The sequence below is a fragment of the Nycticebus coucang genome, chromosome 10, assembly GCF_027406575.1.
Source record: "Nycticebus coucang isolate mNycCou1 chromosome 10, mNycCou1.pri, whole genome shotgun sequence".
Taxonomy (NCBI): domain Eukaryota; kingdom Metazoa; phylum Chordata; class Mammalia; order Primates; family Lorisidae; genus Nycticebus; species Nycticebus coucang.
In genome coordinates this window covers 106,365,050-106,392,192 of record NC_069789.1, presented here as the reverse complement: position 1 = coordinate 106,392,192, position 27,143 = coordinate 106,365,050, and the positions used below count along the sequence as shown (strand labels likewise).

General features: G+C 44.2%; 1 long non-coding RNA gene across 1 annotated transcript; it reads left to right on the top strand.

Moving 5' to 3' along the window:
- Positions 1-271: 271 nt before the first annotated feature.
- LOC128597157 (uncharacterized) lies at positions 272-26,157 on the top strand. The gene is made up of 4 exons (XR_008383217.1): positions 272-397; positions 7,376-7,630; positions 20,113-20,188; positions 22,426-26,157. It is a non-coding gene; the product is annotated as an uncharacterized LOC128597157 (long non-coding RNA).
- The last annotated feature ends 986 nt before the right edge of the window (positions 26,158-27,143 follow it).

Genomic DNA, 27,143 nt, shown 5'->3' with positions numbered 1-27,143 from the left:
TGGCATCCCGTTGCAGGGAAGAGGCCTCCTGCCTTAGGTCACCGACCGCAAAATGGAGAGAGACTAGGCCCAGTGCTTTCTGGGAGATGTAGTTGGTGGGGGACCCGCCCTACGCGCAGGCGCAGCGCTATTACATTCTTGCGACTGTCCGCGGTGGCTGGCTGTGAGTATCTCCTTGAGGTCCCGGACCCGGTTGTCGCCAGGCCAACCGGAGGACTGGGCGGACATTCAAAATGCAATGGGTGAGGAGGGAGGAGTGAGGGAGTGGGTAGGGCGCTGAGGCAGAGAGATGCTCCTCAACTGAGACAGATGCAGAGACAGGAGGGAGACAAGGAGGCAGAAGGGAGAGACCGCCAAACTGGAGTGCTGAGTCTCAGCATGAAGAGAGACCGTGAAAGTAAGTAAACAAACAGAGCCACGGGTCCAAGTCAAAGAGAATTTCAAGTCTTATTAAAAAGAGCCAGAATCGGCTCGGTGCCTGTAGCTCAAGCGGCTAAGGCGCCAGCCACATACACCAAAGCTTAATGGGTTTGAATCCAGCCCGGGCCGCCAAACAACAATGACAACTACAACCAAAAAATAGCTGGGCGTTGTGGCGGGCGCCTGTAGTCCCAGCTACTTGGGGAGGCCGAGGCAAGAGAATTGTTTTAGCCCAGGAGCTGGAGGTTGCTGTGAACTGTGATGCCATGGCACGCTTCCCAGGGCGACAGCTTGAGGCTCTGTCTCAAAAAAAAAAAAAAAAAGCCAGAATCAGGGCCACGGAGGCCAGTGTGTCATAACAGAAAAAGACAGAGAGATCGGGAAGGGACGAAGATAAAAGAAAGAGGGAAATGAGTGGATCCACAGAGACAAGAAATGCAGATATAGACTGGAGGGACAGCGACCAGCACAAGGCAAGACAGGAGAAAGGGACGGAAATTAGAGATACAGTTAGATGGGTTGACAGTTTTCAAAGATTCAGAAAGATGATAGCAAGAGACGAAGAATTGGAGGTAGGCTTGATAGGAAAAGTTATCCAGAACTTGACAAGAAGTCTAAAGATGACTGAAAACATATCACAAAAATGCCCCTTGCTATCTTGATTTTACGAGCAAACTATTCTCAGGAATTCAACCGTAAACAGCAACAGTACTTTCCCCTTGCATATCTCCTCAAAAATGCACCCCCCGCCTTAGGGTCCTTCTCCTAGTAATTTTCCAGAAACTAGCCCCCTCCCCGCCCTGCTAGGAACAGCCCTTAGTTACTTCCTCGTTTGTGTGCTTATAAGCCCAGCTGAAAAATAAACTCTTCGGAGCTTGATCAGACTCTTGACTTGCTCTCATTCTTTCGTGTCTCTTGTCCCCTCTTGTCCCCTCATTCGACTGACCCCTTTGTTTCCCAGGTCCCCGTTGAATTCTGGGCTGGGGCAGGTTGACAGTTTTCAAAGATTCAGAAAGATGATAGCAAGAGACGAAGAATTGGAGGTAGGCTTGATAGGAAAAGTTATCCAGAACTTGATAATAAGACTAAAGATGACTGAGAGCCCTCTCTCAATACCCTAGCATTGTCTATCAGTACCGCTTCGCGTCATCTGACTTCCTAAGCGAAGCAATTCTTTTGACTTTACTCTTGAAGTCTAGATGCTGTTCAATTAGATGCTACGCTGTAAAGGCTGATAGGCTGCAAATGTTTTCGGCCCAGTGTAGCGCCCTGTAGGCCACTAAACACTTTTGTATCCGGCTTTGCGTTATTTCAGTGTTTATTATTTACCATCTTCCTGGAACCACCTATGTCACCTTGTTGATTGCCTCAGTGAGGTAAATAAACCTTTGACACATGCTCATTGATAGACAGGTATTTTAACTTTTTAGAAAATTATATTTCAGCAGTCTGAAGCAAACCACGTTTCCAGGTTGGGAGATAGACCGGGTGGGGGGGGAATAGAGAGAAAACAGATACAGCCAGGACTGGAAGGAGGAAGGGAAAATGATGGTAAACAGAAATTAGATGGCGAGAAAGCCAGCCTTGGGTAGAAATGGCCTGGACGCCCCTGCCTGAACTCTTCCCGCGGAGCGTGGTGGTCGAACTACGCTTCTCGGCAGCTTCCGGGGCGTAGGGCGAAGCGCGGTGTTTGTCGCGGCTGCCTCCAGTCCTGGCCGTGGCACTGCAACCATCCCCTCCACCGCTGAGATGGAGGGTGGGCTACCCTTCCTAGAGAAAAGATACTGTGAGGCAGCGGATGGGGAAAGGCTGAAGCTCCGTCGGCCCAGATGAAGCAGGAAGCTCACATCGGGTCCCGGAGGTGAGGATGGCTGGCTGCGTGAGGGGTTAGGTTGTGGGGCCATGAGCTTCGGCGGTGCCTTGTTTTTGGCCATGGATTGGGGATCGGGGAGGCCGCATCGCACAGCGAGGACGCGCGGGAGTAGAGAAAACCGAGCCTTCGGCGACCCGGCGGCCGCCTCCTGGTTTGTACTGCGGCAGGTGCTGACCTGGTTTTGGCTCCCTCCTTGGTTGAAGGGCTTTTTCGTCTGGAGTCTTGTGCTCGCAGGTTCATCAGGCTAACCGACACCGCGTGTGAAGCGCCCTTGACCCTAAGGTCCCTTTATTAACGAACCCTCAAGGGGTGTTCATGTTGCTCTCCACACAGAAAGCCAATTATTGAGAAAACGAGGATTATCAAGGAGGAAAGGTTTTCAGAAGACGCATCAACTGGGAGGAGGCACAGACTACTAAAACCTGCCTCCCTGATTAACCAGGTCAAGGGGTTTTTATGGAGGTGAAAATGAATAATATATGAGAGGAGTGAACATCATTACATGTGAAGGGGGGTCTTAGGGAAACTTGCCCTTTTCCCCTGGATGGTTAGCTGAAAAGATCAATTTACAGTTATAGTAGATTGATAACAGAAATGTTTATTTCCAAATACCATGTGTATGGGGGGAACCACAAGAATGATTTCCCAAAATTTCAGTGATAGTAGCTTTTAAAAATGCCTTTTAGAAGGCAGGGGGGGAGAGAAACTGGAAAGCATACATACAGTAAGTGGTTGCTAAGGCGGGGGATGGGTAGATGGCAGGAAGCAGATTGATTAGTAGATTAACCTGAGAGACAGGTATTGTGCTTCAAATTGGGGCCAGGTCTATTACCATGTGATAAGTAGTCCAGAAGCCCCTTTTCTGATTCTAGATCAGGTTACTCAGGTTTTTTAGAGGAGAGGCCAGTGCTTTTTAATCAAAAATGGCCTTTACACTGAAAATATTCTTTATAGGAATCATATTTTGGGGTGAAATTTCCTTAGCTCCTTCACATGTTTGGGGTGGAGTGCAGGGGACTCAAGCACAGTGAGGAATCATGCTAGTACATACATCCCATGAACAAAAAATGGTGTGTGAATCCCATCCAAGGGTGGGACTTTTAGTATTTTAATGAGCTAGGCAGTGGTTCTCAACCTGTGAGTCACTACCCACAGGAACTGTATTAAAGGGCCATAGCATTAGGAAGGTTGAGAACCACTGAGCTAGGGGTTACTATTCATTCTTTTAGCCTTGCGTGCTGGCTCAGAGGCTCTTGAGCACAATCTGCGGTGGCATATAGCTTATCTTGTCTTTCTCTGGACAACCAGGTAGTGTAAAGAGCTGTAGTTATCTCAGGGCTGCAAGGAGGTTCTGCTGTTCCTGGGAAAAAAGCAAAAGAATTGCATTGATTACAGAAAGTTACAAAGTTCTGCTCAGCAATTTTTTGTTTTTTTAGAGACAGAGTCTCACTATGTCTCTCTCGGTAGAGTGCTGTGGCATCACAGCTCACAGCAACCTCGAACTCCTGGGCTTAGGCGATTCTCTTGCCTCAGCTTCCCAAGCAGCTGGGACTATAGGCGCCTGCCACAATGCCCGGCTACTTTTTGTTGCAGTTTGGCCGGGGCTGGGTTTGAATTCGCCACCCTTGGTATATGGGGTTGGCACCCTATGCCACCCGTGCTCAGCAATTCTTACTGAGACCTCTTTATCTCTTCTTTGCTTCCAGTGTCTAGGCCACTGACCCTGAGGTAATGATCACTCTGTTAGTCCTATCCAGGCCACTTAGCTACCTGCTTTAGCTCTGATATGAACACTGAAAACTCTTTTGGAATAGGAGGGAGCAAAGACACTGAGAATTTTTAAATTTGGGTTATAGAGCCAGTTATATCCTCATGGGCTTCTTTGGTCCCTTGGTGTTTATGTTACTAACTACTATTCATCTGAACAGCCTTTTCCTGCAGGATGCTGGTGGTCAGGCCCTGGCAAGGTGAAAAGAGCCTACATGCTAACATCTGGAGATTGTTTATTCACTCCAAGGCCTTCTTTCATAGATAAGTTAGAGAACTGGACTCCATGGTAATTGCCAAGGATCCATGGCACTCCGTGTACCCAATGACATGTTGACTATGAATTTAGAATAAAAATTCTCAGTGGCACCTGTGGCTCAGTGGGTAGGGTGCTGGCCCCATATACCAAGGGTGGTGGGTTCAAACCGGCCCCAGCCAAACTGCAACATCAACAAAAATAGCTGGGCGTTGTGGCGGTGCTGTAGTCTCAGCTACTTGGGAGGCTGAGGCAAGAGAATCACCTAAGTCCTTGAGCTGGAGGTTGCTGTGAGCTGTGTGATGCCACGGCACTCTATCGAGGGCAATAAAGTGAGACTCTGTCTCTACAAAAAAAGAAAAAATAGAATAAAAATGCCTTGAAGATGTAACTACTTTACGATAGGAAAACATGTAACTTGTAACCTAAGAGAAGAAATCTGTTTGACATGTAATAATGTTATTAATATTTACTTTTACTAAAAAAATAAAAAATACAAAGGGAAAGAAGAGAGAACAGTTCTTTAAGGAGATATACTCACTGTTCTCCAGAATCGCTGGCTTTTCTATTAATAGAATTAAAACTGTTAATCTTTCATTTGCTTCTCTGTTGATTGGCTTAGATAACAGACAGATGGACTCCTTGGTACTGCAAGCTATTTTGGCGACCACAAAGAGATCATCAGCTGGATAGCATAGTGAGTGTAGACCTCTCTAGGGCCCTGCCAATCTGCCTGGACAGGTGAGACTGTACATGCAGTGCTGCTGGAATACTTTTTTTTTTTTCCAGAAACGGCTGGTGTGGTGTCTTCCAGCTCTTGTCATCACCTCACATTGGTGAAGAGATCTGTTTCTTTTTTTCTTTTTCTTTTTTTGAGACAGAGTCTCAAGCTCACCCTGGGTAAGGTGCAGTGGCGTCATAGCTCACAGCAACATCCAACTCTCAGGCTCAAGTGATCCTCTTGCCTCATTATTTTTCTATTTTTAGTAGAGACTGGGTCTCGCTTTTTGCTCAGGGTGGTAAACCCGTGAGCTCAAGCTATCCACCTACCTCAGCCTCCCAGAGTGCTAGTATTTATAGGAGTGAGCCACTGCGCCTGTCTGATTGGTGATCTTTTTCACTTTTATTCAGGTGTGCACAGAGGTTAGAGTCCCCATCTGGTGTGCATGGAGGGTTAGAGTCCTGTCTGGTTGTGGGTGGGTTGGGAGGGGAGGGTCCCGTCTGGTTGTGCCCGGAGGGTTAGAGTCCTATCTGGTTGCCTAGGCATATTTTCTGTGGAGCCCACCTAGTGGGGGCTTTGGGTTATGTACTATTTGATTGGTCATCTTATTAGTACCCATCTATGACTAAGAAAAAGATAAGGTTTTACTGTAACATGGCCTGGCCCTTGTACAATCTTAAAGGTGAAGAGACATGGCCATTAATTGGATCCATGGATTACTATACTGTTTAGCAACTAGAGCTCTTTTGTCAAAGATCAGAGAAACGGGACCAGATTTCTGTTTGTGTATACACCTGGTATTTGTCTCTGCTAGAGGAAAGCCTCTTGGGGTGAATCCTATCTGATTGGGCCACTTATGGATATTACTCTCTGACTAAAAGAAAATTAACCTTCTATGGTAACAGTGTTTAAAAGCCTATGTATGGGCTCAGTGCCTGTGGCTCAGTGGCTAGGGCACCAGCCACATACATTGGAGCTGGCGGGTTTGAACCCACCCAGGGCCTGCCAGGCAGCAATGACAACTACAACCAAAAAAATAGCTGGGCGTTGTGGTGAGTGCCTGTGGTTCCAGCTGCTTGAGAGGCTGAGGCAGCAGAATCGCTTAAGCCCAGGAGTTGGAGGTTGCTGGGCGCTGCAACAACAGGGCACTCTACCAAGGGCAACATGGTGAGACTCTGTCTCAAAAAACAAACAAACAAAAAATGTTTATGTATGTTTTGGGCTCTGAGAAAATATGGCACTTGAATGCTTCCTTAAATGATTATACTATTTTTTTTATTTTTAATTTCAGCTTGCTTGTTCATTCTTCTTCATTTGAAGTACTTTTTTTTGTTTGTTTGTTTTATTTATTTATTTTTTTAAGGTTCTTCCTTTGGCGATTCTTTTTCCTGTTGCCTCCCCAGTAGCTGGGATTACAGACGCCCACCACAACGTCCGGCTGTTTTTGATGTTAGTAGAGACGGGGTCTTACTCTGGCTCACTGCTGCTCATACTGGTCTCTAACCTCCGAGGTCAGGCAATCCACCCGCCTCGGCCTCCCACAGCGCTGGGACTATAGGCACAGGCATGAGCCACCACGCCCGGCCATGATTATACTATTTTACAACTTAAATTGTTTTGTCAATGGTCAGCAAAATGAGATAAAAGTCCGTGTGTACAGCTTTTTATGTCTTTACATACTACAGATGCAAGAAAGAAAAGCATCTTTTTTTTTTTTTTTTTTTGAGACAGAGTCTCACTATGTCGCTCTTGGTAGAGTGCCATGGTGTTGCAGCTCACAGCAACCTCCACCTCCTGGGCTTGGGCAATTCTCTCGCCTCAGCCTCCCAAGTAGCTGGGACTATAGGCACCTGCCATAACGCCCAGCTATTTTTTGTTGTAGTTGTCATTGTTTAGCTGGCCCAAGCCGGGTTCAAACTCACCAGCCTTGGTGCATGTGGCTGGCGCTGTTACCACTGTGCTACGGGCACCGAGCCAACCTTCAATGGTTTTGATAAGCAGATGGAAAGAGAGAGAAGGGAGAGAGGAGACAGGCTGGCAGCAGGCCCTGGGAGCAGAAAAAAGCTGTGCTAGCGGCGTCAACCCAACCTTTAATGGTTTTTTTACTTTTTTTTTTTTTTTTGCAGTTTTTAGCCAGGGATGGGTTTGAACCCACCACCTCCTGCATATGGGACTGGCGCCCTACCCCTTTGAGCCACAGGCGCCGCCCACCTTCAATGGTTTTTGATAACCAGATGGAAACAGAGAGAAGGGAGAGAGGAGACAGGCTGGCAGCAGGCCCTGGGAGCAGAAAAAAGCTTTTCGAATGGCAACTAACACTGTGATAAAAATTTTTCAGAGACAGAAGTATCCTGGAGGCTCAGACAAGAAGATGTCAAGAATGCTTTGCTCTGGGAGCTGCATCCTGCCTCTACAGCCAGCTGGGTCTTTGGAAAGAAATGATCTAGAGAGCAGAGCTCTCGCCCAGAACTGGCGAAGCCCCCCTGAGCCAGCATCTTCCACATCAGAGACCTTCTAGGATTACTTCAGTCTGACAGAGATCCTAGCCTTGGAACAAGTTCAACATCCTTACACTGGGATAGCTGAGCCTCAGGTAATACTCTCTATTTACAGGTAAGCAAACTGATTTTAGTAGTATCAGGACTACTTCTTTTGTTCTCCCTGAATTTTAGGACCTCTATTTTCCTTTCCTATCTCCATCTCTGGAGTACAAGATAAAATACATCTCCCTGTGTATTTCATAGCCTCACTGCCACTGGGAAATCAAGTCCAGTTGCCCTACCCCACTGTTTGAATGGAATCTTAAGGTTAAGTTAAATACTTAGCACCTTAACATTATAGGCTCTTAGGAAAGCTTAACTGAGACTTTGTATATAACCTTTTTTCCTTTTTTCTAACTTTGAAGTTAAAATAAAAGGAATCAGTAAGTAGGGGAGAGAGAGATATGTAAAAAGACATAAGTATAAAAATGTTCTTCTAGTGAAAAAAAAGAAGAGAATAATTTTGTATAAAAAAGAGTCTTACAGGCTGGGCGTGGTAGCTCACACCCGTAATCCTAGTACTCTCGGAGGCCAAGGTGATTGCCTGAGCTTACAGGTTCAAGACCAGCCTGAGCAAGAGCAAGACCCAGGCTCTAAAAATAGCTCAGTGTTGTGGCGGTTGCCTGTAATCCCAGCTACTTGGGAGGCTAAGGCAAGAGGATTGCTTAAGCCCTAGAGTTTGAAGTTGCTGTGAGCTATGATACCATGGCACTCTACTGAGAGTGACAGAATGAGACTCTGTCTCAAAAAAATAAAAAAATAAATAAATAAATCGGCTTCGTGCCTGTGGCTCAAGTAGCTAAGGCACCAGCTTCATACACCTGAGCTGGCGGGTTTGAATCTAGCCCAGGCCCACCAAACAACAATGCTGGCTGCAACCAAAAAATAGCCAGGTGTTGTGGTGGGCAACTGTAGTCCCAGCTACTTGGGAGGCAGCGGCATGAGAATTGCGTGAGCCCAGAAGTTGGAGGCTGCTGTGAGCTGTGAGGCCATGGCACTCTACCCAGGGTGACAGCTTGAGGCTCTGTCTGGGGAAAAAAAAAAAAAAAAATCTTACATAAAAACTTTTTAGGGGCTAAGGTGCCAGCCACATACATCAGAGCTGGTGGGTTCGAATCCAGACCCTTGCAAACAACAATGACAACTGCAACCAAAAAATAGCCGGATGTTGTGGCCAGTGCCTGTAGTCCCAGCTACCTGGGAGACTGAGGCAAGAGAATCGCGTGAGCCCAGGAGTTGGAGGTTGCTGTGAGCTGTGATGCCACGGTACTCTATCCAGGGTGACAGCTTGAGACTCTGTCTTCAAAAAAAAAAAAAAAAAACAGGTGGTGCCTGTGACTCAGTGAGAAGGGCAAAAGATTGTTCATTTAAGTGCTAAAGATTCATGAAGAGGAATTTAAAAAAATTGTATATAATTACATTGATTATAATGAAAAGGAAATCACTGGTTAAAACAAAATTTTCTGGCTCGTCACCTGTAGCTGAAGCGGCTAAGGTGACAGCCACATACACCAGAGCTGGCAGGTTTGAATCCCGCCCAGGCCTGCCAAACAACGACAACTACAACCAAAAAATAGGTGAGCATTGTGGTGGGCACCTATAGTCCCAGGCACTTGGGAGGCTGAGGCAAGAAAATCGCTTAAGCCCAGGAGATGGAGGTTGCTGTGAGCTGTGACGCCATGGCCCTCTACCCAGGGTGACAGCTTTAGGTGCTGTATCAAAGAAAAAAATAAAACAAAAATTTTCTGGGTGGCACCTGTGGCTCAAAGTACTCGAGTAGGGCACCGGCCCCATATGCTGGAGGTAGTGGGTTCAAACCCAGCCCCAGCCAAAAACTGCAAAACAATTAAATAAATAAATTTTTCTTGTTTTTTTTTTTTTAAACAACAACGTTAAGTGATCAAGGAATACAGCAGTGTCTCAGGTTACAGAATCAACACTCATAAATCTGTAGCCTTTATATATACGAACAATAGTCATGCTGAAAAACAGTCAAGGATTCTATTCCGTTCACAGTAGTGCCAAAGAGGATGAAATATTTAGGAGTTTACCTAACGAAGGATGTGAAAGATCTCTATAAAGAGAACTATGAAACTAAGAAAAGAAATAGCTGAAGATGTTAACAAATGGAAAATGCTCATGGCTGGGAAGAATCAACATTGTTAAAATGTCCATACTACCCAAAGCAATATATAATTTTATTTTATGTTTTTTTTTTTTGCATTTTTTGGCCAGGGCTGGGTTTGAACCCACCACCTCCAGCATATGGGGCTGGTGCCCTACTCCTTTGAGCCACAGGCACCGCCCACAATATACAATTCTAATGCAATCCCTATTAAAGCTCCGCTGTTGGGTGGCGCCTGTGGCTCAGTGAGTAGGGCGCTGGCCCCATGTACCGAGGGTGGCGGCTTCAAACCCAGCCCCAGCTGAACTGCAACCAAAAAATAGCTGGGCGTTGTGGTGGGTGCTTGTAGTCCCAGCTGCTGGGGAGGCTGAGGCAGGAGAATCACGGAAGCCCAAGAGCTGGAGGTTGCTATGAGTCCTGTGACATCATGGCACTCTACCGAGGGCGGTAAAGTGAGACTCTGTCTTTAAAAAAAAAAAAAAAAAGAAGAAGCTCCGCTGTCAAACTTTAAAGATCTCAAAAAAATAATACTTTGTTTTATATGGAATCAGAAAAAACCTCGACTAGCCAAGACATTACTTAGAAATAAAAACAAACCAGGAGGAATCACACTACCAACCTCAGACTATACTATAAATTGATAGTGATCAAAACAGCATGGTACTGGCACAAAAACAGAGAGGTAGATGTATGGAATAGAATAGAGAACCAAGAGATGAACCCACCTACTTGCCGTTATTTGATCTTTTTTGTTTTGGAGACAGAGCCTCAAGCTGATACCCTGGGTAGAGTGCTGTGGCCTCACAACTCAGCAACCTCCAACTCCTGGGCTTAAGCAATTCTCTTGCCTTGGCCTCCCAATTAGTGGGACTATAGGTGCCCACCACAACTCCCAGTTATTTTTTATAGTTGTCACTGTTGTTTGGCAGGCCCAGGCTGGATTCGAACCCTCCAGCTCTGGTGTATGTGGCTGGCCCCTTAGCTGCTTGAGCTACAGATGCTGAGCTCGTTATTTGATCTTTTACAAGCCAATTAAAAACATTCAATGGGAGGGCGGCGCCTGTGGCTCAAGGAGTAGGGCACCGGTCCCATATGCTGGAGGTGGCAGGTTCAAACCTAGCCCCAGCCGAACAAAAAAAAAACATTCAATGGGGAAAAGATCCCCTATTTAACAAATGATGCTGGGTGAACTGGCTGGCGACCTGTAGAAGACTGAAACTGGACCCACACCTTTCACCATTAACTAAGATAGACTCTCACCGGATTAAAGATTTAAAATTTAAGACATGAAACTAAAAAATACTGGAAGAAAGTTCAGGGAAAACACTTGAAGAAATCGGACTGGGCGAATATTTTATGAGGAGGATCTCCCAGGCAATTGAAGCAACACCAAAAATACATTACTGGGACCAGATCAAACTAAAAAGCTTCTGCACAGCCAAGAACACGGTAAGTAAAGCAAGCAAACAGCCCTCAGAATGTCAGAAGATATTTGCAGGTTATGTCTCCGACAAAGGTTTAATAACCAGAATCCACAGAGAACTCAAATGTATTAGCAAGAAAAGAACAAGTGATCCCATCTCAGGGTGGGCAAGGGACTTGAAAAGAAACATCTCTTAAGAAGACAGGCGGATGGCCTACAGGTATATGAAAAAATGCTCATCATCCTTAATCATCAGAGAAATGCAATCAAAACTACTTTGAGATATCATCTAACTCCAGTAAGATTAGACCACATCACAAAATCCCAAAACCAGAGATGTTGGTGTGGATGTGGAGAAAAGGTAACACTTCTACACTGCTGGTGGGAATGCAAACTAATATGTTCCTTTTGGAAAGATGTTTGGAGAACACTTAGGGATCTAAAAATAGACCTGCCATTTGATCCTACAATTCCTCTACTAGGTTAGGGCGGCGCCTGTGGCTCAAAGGAGTAGGGTGCCGGCCCTGTATACAGGAGGTGGCAGGTTTAAACCCAGCCCTGGCCAAAAACTGCAAAAAAAAAAGTATAAATTCCTCTACTAGGTATAAATCCAGAAGACCAAAAATCACATTATAACAAAGATATATGTACCAGAATGTTTACTGCAGCCCAATTCATAATTGCTAAGTCATGGAAGAAGGCCAAGTGCCCATCGACCCATGAATGGATTAATAAATTGGGGTATATATACACCATGGAATATTATGGAGCTTTAAAAAAGATGGAGATTTTACCTCTTTCATGTTTACATGGATGGAGCTGGAACATATTCTTCTTAGCAAAGTATCTCAAGAATGGAAGAGAAAGTATCCAATGTACTCAGCCTTACTATGAAACCAAGTTATAGCTTTCATATGAAAGCTATAACCCAATTATAGCCCAAGAATATGGGGAAAGGTAATAGGGAAGGGAGGGGAGGTAGGGAGGATGGGTGGAGAGAGGGTACTTGGTGGAACCACACCTATGGTGCATCTTACAAGGGTACATGTGAAATTTACTAGGTGTAGAATATAAATGTTTAAACACAATAACTAAGAAAATGCCGTGAAAGCTATGTTAACCAGTTTGATGAAAATATTTCAAATTGTATATAAAACCAGCACATTATACCCATGATTGTATTAATGTACACAGCTATGATTTAATTTAAAAAAAAGTCTGTTCTCAGTTTATAAGACTTATGTTTGAAGCATCTTGAATTTCTATTCTTATATGTGTGTTGAAATAATAAAAAAATACATCAGCCAGGTGCCATGGCTCACGCCTATAATCCTTACACTCTGGGAGGCTGAGGCAGTTGGATTGCTTGAGCTCACAGGTTCAAGACCAGCCTGAGCAAAAGCAAGACCCTGTCTCTACTACAAATAGGAAAACTGAGGCAAGGCTTAGCACCTATAGCTCAGTGACTAGGGCGCCAGCCACATGGACCAGGGCTGGCGGGTTCAAACCCAGCTGAGGTTTAGATGCCTGCCACAATGCTCAGCTATTTTTAGAGATGGGGGTCTCACTGTTGCTCAGGCTGGTCCACTCACCTCGGCTTCGCAGAGTGCTAGGATTACAGGCATGAACCACTGTGCCTAGCCAACAAATGGCATCTTTTGATTTATTTTGTATTCTAGAACTTGATTTTGATTTATTTTGTATTCTAGAATTTGATTTCTTCCCTTTTGTTTGTCCTAGAAAGGTGGTCAGGGGAAGAATGTCAGATATTGACCAGTTCTAATTTTCAGACCCTGTCTTTTCAATTGCATGACAAGATTTATCTCTTCTCACTTAAGGGGAAGAACAGATGCTAGTCATGACCAGGTATCAACGTTTACAGTGACAACCAGATACCCATCTGAATGAAGACAATCACTTTTACGAGTAACTGCATCCCATTTACTGTAGCCCTCTGGAAGGACATCCACTCCTGTCCTGACAGAGAGATGATTATAGAGCCCACTACTCACATTACTCCTCAGCAAAGGAGTCAGAGCAGTTAATGGCCCTTTTCCCAAAGAATTGAGCTCTACAAATCAAAAGAGAAATGTTAAATTAGGCAAGTAGTTAGACATTAGCAGGACAGATAATGGACAGAGGTAGACTATTTTGGCAATTTTGAACTGGCTTGAGTTAGGAGGGCCCATGAACCAAGGTGTTATCACTGCCCTCAAGGCTCATTACCTGTGCCTGAGTTATCATACTAAGTTGTCATGCTAAATTAACATGGAAATGGGCTTAGTGCCTGTAGCTCAAGCGGCTAAGGCACCAGCCACATACACCAGAGCTGGTGGGTTCGAATCCAGCCTGGTCCTGCCAAACAACCATGATAACTACAACCAAATGGGCATTGTGGTAGGTGCGTATAGTCCCAGCTACTTAGGAGGCCGAGGTAAGAGAATCGCTTAAGCCCAGGAGTTGGAGATTGCTGTGAACTGTGACGCTATGGCACTCTACCCAGGGTGACAGCTTGAGGTTCTGTCTAAAAAAAAAAAAAAGACCTTACAAATAGATTCCTTTAAGGGTCCTACAAAGGATGGGTGAGTGGCCCAGGACATAAGTCTGAAAGGGGAGACCTCTGCAGCTACATGCAGAAGTGTGATTTTGGGGCTTGGGCCTGACCTCAGATGAACTTGGCCTGGTGGTGTTTCGTTTCTGGAAGGTAGATGGTTCTCATATCTCATGTCCTGTGGCCTTTCTGTAGTGATTTACACAAAATGATAGGCTTGAATAGAAAGTGTTCGCTGATGAGTAGGTGAGCTGCAGGGCCCAGGAATACCCACCCAAGGTGGTGATACACCCAGGAGGTACCCAAGCCAGTCTTTTTTGAAGGGTATGAGGTGAGGGGTTAGGGTCCCCAGATCAGCCTCTCTGATTTGCCTGCCATAATCTCACTCCTTGATCCATTGTGACACTTCCCAGCAAACTTTAGATGATGCTCAGCATCTCCTTGCTCACTTTCCACATCATCCTGCCAACTCTGGTTTCCCTGCCTTCTGTTGTTTGAGGTTTTTGGGCATCTGTGGGCATGTGTTGACTCTTGTCCTCACCTCATCATGGGCTCTTGTGGTCAAGAAGATTGCTCAAGCCCAAGAATTTGAGGTTGCTGTGAGCTATAATGCAACTACACTCTACGGAGGGCAATGGACTGAAATGCTCTCAAAAGAAAAAAAAACAAAAACAAACCCTCACATCTGGCAGCTACATTTGCTTATCACATCTTACGTCTTCCTTACACCTCACAGTTGACTGACAGTGCAAGGAAAGGGGTGTGTGTGTGTGTTTTCTAACCTACACACACTACACACCTCATTATAAGGATTTCTGTTCAGATCTGTTAGTGCCTGTAGCCTATATTAAGCTAAATGTGAGTATGCTGACATCACCCCTATTATTATAGGGGTCACTCTAGCCTTCTCCCCTTGCTAATAATCTGTAACCTTCCATTTCAACAGTGAGAAACCTGGCTTCCTCCATTTGTCACTTATGTAAGTCATTGTTTCACTTCACATACAGATATAGTGGTTTTAGAGTTGTTAACTATTATTTCCACTGGGTAGAACTTTATAAAATAGAATCTTGTTTTGAAGTTTAATTTGCCCCTAGCCTAGATATTTCACTCATTTCCAAAGTTAGTTAAGTCATCCCCAATTTGCCTGACACCTTCAGTGTGTTTTTTTCCACACATTTATTTCTGACTGTTTTGTGATGCTGTAACAATGCCTCAGGCTAGGTAATTTATGAACAAAGTAGTTCGTCTTACGATTCTGGTGACTGGAATGTCCAAAATGTGGGCATCTGCATCTCTGAGAGCATCAGGATGCTTTAGCTCATGGTGGAAAGTGGATGGGGAGTGGGTATGTGCAGACATCACATGACAAGAGAGAAAACCAGAGAAAGAAACTAAGAAAGGGAGACTAAGAAAATGTTATTGTTGGGCGGCGCCTGTGGCTCAAAGGAGTAGGGCATATGCTGGAGGTGGTGGGTTCAAACCCAGCCCCGGCCAAGAACTGAAAAAAACAAAAAAAAAATTTTTTTTTTTTTTAATTATTGTTGGCTTTGTGCCTGTGGCTCAGCAGCTAAGGCGCCAGCCACATATACCTGAGCTGGTGGATTCAAATCCAGCCCAGGCCTGCCAAACAACAATGACGGCTGCAACCAAAAAATAGCCGGGCATTGTGGCGGGTGTCTGTGGTCCCAGCTACTAGGAAGGCTGTGGCAAGAGGATCGCTTAAGCCCAAGAGTTTGAGGTTGCTGTGAGCTGTGATGCCATGGCACTCTACCCAGGGACAGCTTGAGACTCTGTCTCAAAAAAAAAAAGCTTAATTCTAGGATTGGCTTCAGAAATGAAATTCATTCCCTATGATTGGGGTGCAATTGCTCGCACTGTTCTTGAATCAGGTCAATACTTGCAATTTCGTATTTGGTGGAAGGAAGTGGCAGCATTGTTGGCCAGAAGAATCAGGCTAGACACACTCCAATTGCAGAGGATCAATTAGTGGGCAGTGGACAATGGACAATGGCTTGGTATTCACGCTCAGTTACAATATGGTGATGTTGCTATCATGCAGACTCGTCTGTGCTGTACGAGAGCTTGAGAAAGAGTTCAAGCCCGCAGTGGCCCTTAACTCATGATAAATTAGAAGCCCTCTCAAATATTATACAGGAACAATTAACAAGGTCATATAGAACCTTCTACAAGTCCATGGAATTCTCATATTTTTGCAATAAAAAAGAAATCAGGAAAATGGAGAATGCTTACAGACTTAAGAAAGATTAATTCTACCATTCAACCTATGGGTCCTTATGCCTGGCCTGCCATCTCCTTCTGTGATTCCTAGAGATTGGCATTTGTATATTATTATTATTATTATTATTTATTTTTTTTTTTTTGGAGGTAGCTCACAGCAACCTCCAATTCCTGGGCTCAAGTGATTCTCTTGCCTCAGCCTCCCAAGTAGCTGGGACTACAGGTGCCCTCCACAATACCCGGCTTTTTTTTTTTTTTTTTTTCTTGGCCAGGGCCTGGTTCGAACCTGCCACCTCCAGTATATGGGGCCGGCACCCTACTCCTTTGAGCCACAGGCGCTGCCCTACAAAATATATTAAAATGTGCTTCTTCCATTTTACATAAGTATGATCTGCAAATAGCTCCTGATAAAATTCAAACTCAGTCTCCTTTTTCATATTTAAGCTATAGCTTGATTCTCAAAAAGTACGGCCTCAAAGAGTGAAATTATGTAGAATGCTTGATAACTTTCAAAGGCTCTTAGGAGATATTGATTGATTTAGACCTTCTTTAGGTATCCCAACTTACACCTTGACACATTTATTTTCTACATTTGAGGGCGATCCAGATCTTAACAGCCCTCGCCATTTAACCCCTGCAGCGAAAGAGGAGCTTTTGATAATTTCTCAGCAATTTGCTACCCACTGTCTTCATGGTATAGATCCTAACTCACCAGTTCTTTTCCTTGTTCTTCCCTTGGAACATTCTCCAACTGGCCTCATTTATCAGACTAATTCAATTTTAGAATGGGTATTTTTACCTAATAAAACATCAGAGGTTGTCTACATATTTGGAGAAAATTTGCCACCTAGTGGTAAAAGGTCGTTCTCCCATTAGACAATTACTGGGTTCTAATCCAGCCTCTATTATACTCCCATCAACAGAACGACAGATTCATGATAATTGGAAAATTAATCTGAATTGGCAAATTGCTTTTTCTTTTTTTGTAGAGACGGAGTTTCACTTTATTGCCCTCAGTAGAGTGCCGTGGCATCACACGGCTCACAGCAACCTCCAACTCCTGGGCTTAGGCGATTCTCCTGCCTCAGCCTCCCGAGTAGCTGGGACTACAGGCGCTGGCCACAACGCCCGGCTATTTTTTTGTTGCAGTTTGGCAGGGGCTGGGTTTGAACCCGCCACCCTTGGTATATGGGGCCGGCGCCCTGCTCACTTGAGCCACAGGTGCCACCCAATTGCTTTTTCTTATTTCTTTTTTTTTGTTTGTGTGTTTTTTGTAGAGACAGAGTCTCACTTTATGGTCCTCGGTAGAGTGCCGTGGCCTCACCCAGCTCACAGCAACCTCCAACTCCTGGGCCCAAGTGATTCTCTTGCCTCAGCCTCCCGAGTAGCTGGGACTACAGGTGCCCGCCACAACGCCCGGCTATTTTTTGGTTGCAGTTTTGGCCGGGGCCGGGTTTGAACCTGCCACCCTCGGTATATGGGGCTGGCACCCTACTGACTGAGCCACAGGCGCCGCCCGCTTTTTCTTATTTCTTGAATCTATTAGTAATGTTTATCCAAAAGACAAATGTAGTGCGGTGTGTGTGGCTCAGTGGGCGCTGGCCCTGTATAACGAGGGTGGCGGGTTCAAACTGGCCCCAGCCAAACTGCAACAAAAAATAGCCAGGTGTTTTGGTGGGCACCTGTAGTCGCAGCTACTCAGGAGGCTGAGGCAAGAGAATTGCCTAAGCCCGAGATCTGGAGGTTGCTGTGAGCTGTGACATCACAGCACTCTACCAAGGGTAAAAAAAAAAAAAAGGACAAACGTATTCGGTTTCTAAAGAAAACCTCTTGGGTCTTGTCTTCATGTGTACATTCTGCTCCTCTTTCTCATGCAGATACTTTTTACACAGATGCTAATAAACTTGGAATAGTAGGATATCTAATGGCACAATTTCTTTTTTTTTTTTTTTTTTGTAGAGACAGAGTCTCACTGTACCGCCCTCGGGTAGAGTGCCGTGGCATCACACGGCTCACAGCAACCTCTTAACTCTTGGGCTTACGCGATTCTCTTGCCTCAGCCTCCCGAGCAGCTGGGACTACAGGCGCCCGCCACAAGGCCCGGCTTATTTTTTGGTTGCAGTTTGGCCGGGGCTGGGTTTGAACCCGCCACCCTCGGCATATGGGGCTGGCGCCCTACTCACTGAGCCACAGGCGCCGCCCTAATGGCACAATTTCTAAAGTTCAGCAAGGACCCTATTCTTCGGAAGAATGAACTTTATGCCATTTATCTTTTGTTATCAGACTTCTCATCTCCTTTCAACATAGTTACTGATTCACAATATGCTGAGACTGTTTCTCACATTGAAACTGTTCATCTCCCACTATCACAATGATTTGATTACGTTGTTTTCTAAGCTCCAAACCCTCATTCATTTGCATTCTAATCCTCTTTACATTACTCATATCCGTGCTCACATGGGACTTCCTGGTCCTATGGCCTCATCTAATGATTACATTGATAAATTATTGATCGGATCTGTATTTACTGCATCACAATTTCACACAGACACTCGTGTTAATGTCAAAAGCTTAGCACAACAATTCTCTATTTCTATTAAACAAGCAAAACATATATCACTGTGTCCATCTTGCAGTCAGTTTAATAATTCTACTTATTCCCCTGAAGTAAATCCCCGTGGTCTTCATCCCAACCATATATGGCAGATGAATGTTACTATTCCCTCATTTGGCAAGTTAAAGTATGTACATCACTCGGTTGACACTTTTTCTGGTTATTCTTGGGCTTCAGCTTTCCCTGGTGAAAAATCCAGAGGTTATCACTCATCTAATTGAAGCCTTTTTTTCTTTTTTTTTTAGAGACAGAGTCTCACTTTATGGCCCTGGGTAGAGTGCCGTGGCATCACACAGCTCACAACAACCTCCAACTCCTGGGCTTAAGTGATTCTCTTGCCTCAGTCTCCCGAGTAGCTGAGACTACAGGCGCCCGCCACAACGCCCGGCTATTTTTTTGGTTGCAATTCAGCCGGGGCCGGGTTTGAAATGCAACCAAATACCCTCGGTATATGGGGCCCGTGCCTTACCAACTGAGCCACAGGTGCTGCCCCTAATTGAAGCTTTTAATCACATGGCACTCCATGCCAACATAAAGACAGATAATGCACCCAGTTAACTTTCCCATCCATTTCAAACTTCTTTCACATTGGAATATCTGTCACTCTACTGGTATCCCTTACAATTCACAAGGTCAGGCTATCATTGAATGCAAATACCACACTCAAAGAAACATTACAGAAACAAAAAGATGCAGATGGCTTTAACACCAAGGTTTCTCTTACAGAAAGCACTCTACATTAAATTCTCTGAATAGAGCTGAGGACTCTACTATAGCAGCAGAACGCCACTGGAAACATATAATCCCTCAGCATTCAGTTGAACTTAATCAACCCATATATTATAAAACAATTTTTTTTTTGGTAGAGACAGAGAGAGAGGTATGAGGCCATAGGACAGGAAGTCCCATACTTTATTGCCCTCAATAGAATGCTGTGGTATCATAGCTCACAGCAACCTCCAATCCTGGGCTTAGGGGATTCTCTTGCCTCAGCCTCCCAAGTAGCTGGGATTATGGGCGCCCGCCACAATGCCTGGCTATTTTTTTGTTGCGATTTGGCTGGGGCCGGATTTGAACCCACCACCCTCAGTATATGGGGCCGGCGCCCTACCCACTGAGCCATAGGCGCCACCCTAAAACTTTTTTTTTTTTTTTTGAGACAGAGCCTCAAGCTGTCTTGGTAGAGTGCTGTGGCATCATAGCTCACAGCAACCTCCAACTCCTGGGCTCAAGCAATTCTCTTGCCTCAGCCTCCCAAGTAGCTGGGACTACAGGCGCCCGCCACAACACCCGGCTATTGTTTGGTTGCAGCCGTCATTGTTGTTTGGTGGGCCCTGGGCTGGATTCGAACCCACCAGCTCAGGTGTATGTGGCTGGTGCCTTAGCCACTTAAGCCACAGGCACCGAGCCTAAAACTTGATAATTCTTGGAAACCAGGTATAGTCTTAAGATGGGGGCGAGAGGTGGATTTCTCCCTAGTCAGGAATCTCACCCCATTTGCACTCTAGATGGAATGAAACCACTTTAATTGCAAAAAAAAAAAAAAAGGATGGGAGTGAGGTTTTGCTTATGTCTCCACAGACTTAGAAGGCAAGCAGTGGTCACCTGCACATTGGATCAAATCGCATCATGAACAAAAGACCATGGCATGACTGTGGTAAGTCACTCCTCTCCAAGGATTTTCAACATCTCACCTTAAAACACCCTATGAGGTAGCGTCCTCTACCATCAACAACTCACACCACCCTGCCTACCTGGGGGCAGGTGAAGAAATTTACCCAGACAGCTGAAAGCATGGTCAGCAAGGCAAGCCAGTTATACCTGAGCATCTTTTTGTGGCCATGCTGTCCCTCCTTTCTACCCAGGTAAGAACTATAAATAGCAGTAGTAAACTTTACATATTGGGCTTACATTCCTACTCCTCCTTTGAATAGGGCCATGTCATGGAATGATCCAACCATACTCGTGCATGTTAATGATTCCAGCTGGATGCCTGGACCTTACGATTTCCATGGGCCATTGAGTCCTGGGGAAGAAGGCATCATCATAGCTAATTATACTGTAGGTGTTCAAGGAATCCCTGTTTGTATAGGTAATGGAAATCATTGTTTAAAGCCCAAGAATGAGGCTTGGTTATCCATTATAAGGAGTAGTACCAAGGCTAAAGAAACCAAATCAATCTATATTTTATAGACAAAAGGATGGAAAGGTAAGGAGAGTCATGAAGGATCTGTTCCTCTTGACCTCCTACACTGTTCCATGCCCTTTGTTACACATCTATCTGAGTGGGTGCAGTGGATACTTTGTCATGGAGAGGTGCCTTGAGTATTAGTTAATATTTCCTATGGAAGCGTCAATGATTGGGGACCCCACGGGACTGCTCAAAACAAAAGAGTGGGAGCAGATTTAAGATGGCAGAAAGGTGATAATAGTATATCTACCACAGCCCATCATTCCCTTGTATGGCACAGGGGTGGTACGTCCCCACTGATGCCATTCATGAATGGCCCAGCTCAACAACATCTTTGGAAATTAACAACTTTTTTATCATGATTATATGCTTGGAAAGGAGATACCATGCATAATACTGACAACTCTTCTACTTTAACCTTTCATAGAAATGAATCCCATTATGTACAGGCTTGTGTAAAACTGCCATATCTTTTAATGAAGGGACCTGCCCAGTGGCATCCCGAAGAGTCTGTTATCTCTTGCATGAATTGTTCCTTTTTCACAAACTAATTCCTCAGTTTCTTTTTATCACAGTCAGGAAAGCATTTATATTTTAAGAGCTTGAGTTGTAGTGTGGATACCAGTGTAGATGCAGAGACCATGGCAATATTCACCAACAGCCTTGCTGTTTCAATGTCTTGTGGACTCTATCAAGAAATGGACTAAACAGATGATTGGACTGTTGATATCTATTATTATTGGACTGATTACTATCACTGGTGCTGTAGCAACTGCTGGTACAGCTTTACACCAATCTGTACAAACTGTAGAATTTGTTCAAAATTGGCATAGTAATTCAGAAAAATTATGGACTGCCCAGCGTGAAATAGACCCTGAAATTAATACAAATTAACAGATTGAGAGGAAGCCCTGGTATTGTTTGGGAATCAAATTGTAAGTCTACAAAGACAAATCAGATTACATTGTGACTGGAATATTTCTACATTCTATGTAACCCCTGTTCCTTGGAATGACACTCATTTTAATTGGGATAAAGTTAGAAAGCATTTAATTAATACTGACATGACCGAAGGAATTCTAGAATTGTAACAGCATATTTCAGAAACATGTAGCACATCAGCTACAATTGTTATCAGGAACAGATGTATTGCAAAGCATTTCTGATGGTATTAGTCAACTATCTCCTATTAAGCAATTGAAATAATTGAATAGTGCTTCTTTCATTTTTATGCTATTAGTCATTTGCACTATTGTGTTTTGTTGCATAGTCTGGAGAAGAATCTCAAGAAAGTCACAAAGAATGAAACAAAAGGCTGCAGTTTTTTCTTAATGCTTTACAGAGATCATTAAAAACAAAAAGGGGGATATGTAGATGGACTTTTCCTCAGTCTGTGACCTGATTTCGACCATGGAGGACAAGAGAGTGTTAAAAGTTCCTGATGTAAGCACAGGAGCATCTGAAGCTTGGCGGCATGCCACCAGGCAGCTCTATGTTCTCACAGGCAGGGTTGGGAAGTGGTCAAGGAAATGTTTATGTATAGATTAGAAACCAACAAAGTTGTTGGGAAAAAGTTATTGAGGAAAAGAACCTGCAAGCCGTGGTAACTGTTCCTTGTTTGTGAGAACTATTTCTTGTTTGTGAGATCTGCTACTTGTTGACAAAAGCCTTATACTATTTTCTTTCCTTTTTTTTTTTTTTAGAGACAGAGTTCCACTTTATCGCCCTCAGTAGAGTGCCATCGCATCACAGCTTACAGCAACCTCCAACTCCTGGGCTTAGATGATGCTCTTGCCTCAGCTTCCCAAGCAGCTGGGACTACAGGCACTCACCACAATGCCTGGCTATTTTTTGTTGCAGTTTTGGCTGGGGTCAGGTTCAAACCCACCACCTGTGGTATATGGGGCCAGCGACCTACCCACTGAGCCACAGGTGCCACCCAGCCTTGCAATATTTTCTAATAAAAACCCTGCGGGTGCTGAGGGGCTCCCTCTCTGCAGAGTGATGGTGAGCCTCTCTCCTTGCAGCATGTACTGATCATCCATGTCCTGTGACCCATTTCCTCAGACAAACTACAATTTCTACAGGGAAACTGCAACACCATTTCATTCAGCAGCCAAAGAAACTTCAGTCTATGCTTAATTTTTACACCTTTATTTTTTATCTTTTCCATTTTACAAAAGACATATGTACTTAAATGCCATATGCTGACCTTGAAGGAGAAAATATCTGGGATCTCCCCACACTGGGCTTGAGACTCATTTAGCCCTATTCTATTGAAGGACAGATTTGCCCTCAATGAACAGCTCCATAGAAAAAGAAGTTGTGAAATCGTCGTTGGTTTTTTTTACACATATATGTATGTACATGTGTTTATTTGGTTTCCACTTTTTGCCTTCACAAAATCAGAAAGGCTTAAAATTTAGTAACAATAATGATGTTTAAGATACAGACTAGAAACAAAAACCTTGTAAAGAATGTACAAAGATAAATACATTCAGAAAAGAAATCAGATGATTGCTGCAACAAAATATTGAGCAATAATAATAATGCAAAAAAAGTAACATTCACATTGTCAAATAAGAGTATGTCTATTATAGAATGCTTTAACTCTGAGGTTCAGCATGGAGTCATCAGTTTACTTCTTATTTTTTCCCCAAAGTCTCAAAAAATAGACAACTAATATTTATAAATAAAAATAAAAGATAATTTCAAAAAACAGATCATGTCAAATCTTATAGACAACAGAAAAAGAAGAAATACTTCAAAATCATTCTACTTCATCTGGATACACCTGATATTAAAATTGGAAAAAATATATTATTATAAAGGGAAATAACAAACATATTTCACTTATAAACGAGGATACAATATCTTAAACAACATATTAACAAGTTGAATTAAAAATTAATGTTTAGGCTTGGCGCCTGTGGCTTAGGCAGCTAAGGTGCCAGCCACATACACCTGAGCTGGCAGGTTCAAACACTGCCAGGGCCGCCAAACAACAATGATGGCTGCAGCCAAAAAATAGCTGGGCGTTGTGGCGGGTGCCTGTAGTCCCAGCTACTTGGGAGGCTGAGGCAAGAGAATCGCTTGAGCCCAGGAGTTGGAGGCTGCTGTGAGCTGTGATGCTACAGCACTCTACCCAGGTGACAGCTTGAGGCAATGTCTCAAAAAAAAAAAAAATTAATGTTTAAGTAATGTACTTTGGTCAAAATTAAATCCAATTTATGTAAGAGTTAGTCACTAGTTTCTTTTCTTTTTTTTCCTTTCCTTTCCCTTACCCCCTCCCTCCTCTGCTCTCCTGTTCCCCTATACCCCACCGTGTCATTAATTGTCCTTATATCAAAGCAGAATACGTAAGATTCATACTTATCCATTCCTGTGATGCTTCACTGAGAATAATGTGTTCCACCTCCATCCAGGATAGTACAAATGCTGCAAAATCTCCATTTTTTTTTTTTTTTTTTTTTGGTAGAGACAGAGTCTCACTTTATTCCCCTTCATAGAGTGCCGTTCGTTGCAGCTCACAGCAACCTCCAACTCCTGGGGTTAGGTGATTCTCTCTTGCCTCAGCCTCCCGAGTAGCTGGGACTATAGGCACCCGCCACAATGCCCGGCTATTTTTTGATGCAGTTTGGGCGAGGCCGTGTTTGAACCCACCAACCTCGGTATATGGGGCAGGGGCCCTACCCATTGAGCCACAGGCGCCGCCCAAAATCTCCCATTTTTTTTTTTTAATGGCCAACAGCATTCCATTCCTGGGTTGAAGGGCATTTAGGCTGTTTCCACATTGAAGCGATTGTAAATTGAGCTGCGATAAACAGTCTAGTAGAAGTGTCTTTATAATAAAAGTTTTTTTTTTCCTTCTGGATAGATGCCCAGTAATGGAATCGCGGAATCAAATGGGAGGTCTAAGTTGAGTTCTTTGAGGTTTCTCCATACTTCCTTCCAAAAAGGTTGTATTAGTTTGCAGTCCCACCACCAGTGTAAAAGTGTTCCTTTCTCTCCACATCCGTGCCAGCATCTGCAGTTTTGAGATTTTGTGATATGGGCCATTCTCTCTGGGGTTAATGATATCTCAGGTTTATTATTTCTCTAATCATTATGGATGATGAGCATTTTTTCATGTGTTTGCTAGGCATTAATCATCTTTGGTTTTACAATGATATATTTAAAAAGTTAAAATCACCCATTCAAACAAGGTACAAAATGATTACTATGTTTTTGCCACCATAACCACTGCCACTGCAGTAGTAACAAGAAAAGCTAAAGTCCCAGGACATAAAGATCAAGCTGGCCAAGAGAGCCGCTGGTGAAGGGAGGGAGTCTTTCCATGGGACCAGTATTTCCCCCATCCCATCAATCTAAAATATGGATGAAGGGGGCGGCGTCTGTGGCTCAGTGGGTAGGGCGCGGGCCCCATATACCGAGGGTAGCAGGTTCCAATCTGGCCCTGGCCAAACTGCAACAAAAAAAAAATAGCCAGGCATTATGGCGGGCGCCTATAGTCCCAGCTACTTGGGAGGCTGAGGCAAGAGAATCACATGAGCCCAAGAGCTGGAGGTTGCTGTGAGCTGTGTGATGTCATGGCACTCTACCGAGGGCGGTAAAGTGAGACTCTGTCTCTACCAAAATAAATAAATAAATAAATATGGATGAAGGCACATATACCGTTGTCCCTGGTTCCCTAGTGGTTGGGGATAGGGGAGAAGTCAGTTGATTTTTTTTTTTCAAATAAAATGACCACACACCTAAGCTTACATCCTTGGGACTTCACCCATCAGCTCTACTAATAACACAGGCAGGCAGTGAAAGTACATGTAGTGAGAATAAGATGGAGTCAGGCAGGCTAGGGCAGACATGACACAGCTAGTTTGGTCAGTTTAGGTCCTGCCTGAACTTCATGCCATCTCCCATTCTTACTGTTTTATAAATTTAGCTCCCAACATAAAGATGCTTATCTTGAGTCGTTTAGGTGGATTGATTTAAGAGATTAACTTTTATTTATTTATTTATTATTATTTTTTTTTGTAGAGACAAGAGTCTCACTTTATGGCCCTCAGTAGAGTGCCATGGCCTCCCACAGCTCACAGCAACCTCCAACTCCTGGGCTTAGGCGATTCTCCTGCCTCAGCCTCCCGAGTAGCTGGGACTACAGGCGTCCGCCACAACGCCCGGCTATTTTTTTGTTGCAGTTTGGCCGGGGCTGGGTTTGAACCTGCCACCCTGGTTGTATGGGGCCAGTGCCCTGCTCACTGAGCCACAGGCGCTGCCCACTTTTATTTATTTATTTTTTATTAAATCATAGCTGTGTACATTAATGCGATCATGGGGCACCATACACTGGTTTTATAGACTATTTGACACATTTTCATCACACTGGTTAATATAGCCTTCCTGGCATTTTCTTAGTTATTGTGTTAAGACATTTATATTCTACATTTACTAAGTTTCACATGTACCCTTGTAAGATGCACAGTAGGTGTAATCCCACCAATCACCCTCCCTCCTCTCCCCCTTCCCCATATTCTTAGGTTTTAACTGGGTTATGGCTTTCATATGAAAGCCATAAATTAGTTTCGTAGTAGGGCTGAGTACATTAGATACTTTTTCTTCCATTCTTAAGGAGATTAACTTTTGAATTGGCATGTTCTAATAGGTCACTGAGGTATGCTGATTTATTATTTGGAATAGAGGTCGGTGTGGTCTCTGCTTTGAACTTTTATGTATAAAACTGTAATTTTGGAAAGTTTGGTGGACCTATCCGCGTCTCTGCATACTGGCTGACAGTGACAGGCAGATTGGACCCTCTTCTTCCAGTAACAGCTCATTCTTAGAGAAGGTGTTTTAAAAAAATAGAAAATAGGGGCGGCGCCTGTGGCTCAGTCGGTAGGGCGCCAGCCCCATATACCGAGGGTGGCGGGTTCAAACCCGGCCCCAGCTGAACTGCAACCAAAAAATTGCTGGGTGTTGTGGCAGGCACCTGTAGTCCCAGCTACTTGGGAGGCTGAGGCAAGAGAATCGCTTAAGCCCAGGAGTTGGAGGTTGCTGTGAGCCCTGTGACGCCACGGCACTCTACCGAGGGCCATAAAGTGAGACTCTGTCTCTACAAAAAAAAAAAAAAATAGAAAATAGACAAAGGGAAGGAAGGAGAGAGACAGAGAAGAAAAGAAACAAAATGAGAAAAGAAAAAAGTTAAAAAGTCATACCAGAGCCATCTGTTCTCTATGAGTGTGGTGACCATTGTTCACTTACACACCCCCTTCCCAAGGAGGAAAAATACTGACCCACGGGCGCCTCCTAGGGGTGATGTGGCCAACAACTACCCAGTTTACCCCCGGACATGCTCCATACACCTACGGCGCAATTCGCCACAGACATTTGGGTCCAGGCGACACAGAGGTCAGGTCCGGTCAAA